Source organism: Sinocyclocheilus grahami, unplaced genomic scaffold, assembly GCF_001515645.1.
Source record: "Sinocyclocheilus grahami isolate Dianchi unplaced genomic scaffold, SAMN03320097.WGS_v1.1 scaffold1374.1, whole genome shotgun sequence".
Taxonomy (NCBI): domain Eukaryota; kingdom Metazoa; phylum Chordata; class Actinopteri; order Cypriniformes; family Cyprinidae; genus Sinocyclocheilus; species Sinocyclocheilus grahami.
In genome coordinates, this window is record NW_015506553.1 from 246,982 (window position 1) to 248,305 (window position 1,324).

A 1,324-nucleotide genomic window follows, 5' to 3' on the forward strand; every position below is an offset into this window, starting at 1 on the left:
TAGAGGATACCATCCCATGTACGACCTCATTTCTTCTTATCAACATATACAGAGCGGACGGGTCGCCAGTGGCAGGACATTGTAGCATAAGCAACTTTTGAGGATTAAATATGACATGAGGTCCATCGAACCAAGCAGGGAAGAGTGAAAGTGCAAAACAATGTCACACAAGGAGATCTGACAAATAGAAATACGTTTTGCAAGCCATGTCTGGACTGCTTATAGACAACATGTCCCTCTCTGCATCAGCTTGAACTTGAAAAAAAAGAAGCAAAAAATAAATGCCAAATGTCTCTTTTCTCTCGCTCACAATATCTGAAGGCTGTTCTTTAATTTTAAGGTTCGGTGATGCACCAAGCACGTAAAACCTGAGATTGTATATAAAATACTGTCTTTGAGTAATTCTCTTCAATATGTATGCCCACAGATGCTGCATTCTCTAAGGTAAGTGATGACCTTCAATTTAAATCAGCGATGTGTCTCTGGGCAGGATGAGAAAAGCATCGTGGGAATGTACAGAGCATGCTCGCCCCCTGCTGGAAGACGGTACATACTGCATTCTCTGGCCTTTGGCCAAAGAACATTATTCCAGTGAGTTCTGATGTCATTTTAGCAATAAATGTATTTATGGATAGTTGTGCTCTAAATTCTGATTGGATAAGCTGCGTTCAAAGTCATTGTAATGATATATGTGTACATGTGACCACACATCAGCTGAATTCTGGATAAATGTATGCCATAAGCATAAAAATACAACTGATGAAGAGTCATTTATGTATGGAAGCCCATTTCCACCACAAAAGAAAAAGTATGTCATAATTGTGACTATTTATCTCATACGTATGACTTTTTTTGACTTATCTCATAATTTAAACTTCATTTCATAATAATGATTCAAAATTTCTATCTCAGTTCTAGTGTCATAATTCTATAACTATAGCTATAATATACAAGTCTTTTTGTCTCATAATTATGACTCAGTATGTCATAATTTCTACTTTTTATCTATGACTGTCACATTTGATGTTTTTATCCCATAATTTTGACTTTTTAATCTCATAATTTCATTTTTTCTTTCATAATTTCAATTTATCTCATAGTTATGACTGTCATAATATTTACTTTATTTTATATCATAATTATGACTTAGTATGTAGTAATTTTGACTTTTTAAACTCATAGTTCAGATTTTTTGAATTTCATAATTTTATCTCATAATTACAGTCTATGTCAAAATTGGGACCTTTTTATCTCATAATTTTCAAATTGTAATCTTATAAATTTAGATTCTTTCTCATTTCAACTTTTTATCTCATATTTATGA

General features: G+C 32.9%; 1 pseudogene; it reads right to left on the bottom strand.

Annotated features, from left to right (window-relative positions):
- LOC107569697 (secretion-regulating guanine nucleotide exchange factor-like) overlaps positions 1-1,324 on the bottom strand; it is an 11,391-nt pseudogene that overhangs the window by 8,764 nt on the left and 1,303 nt on the right.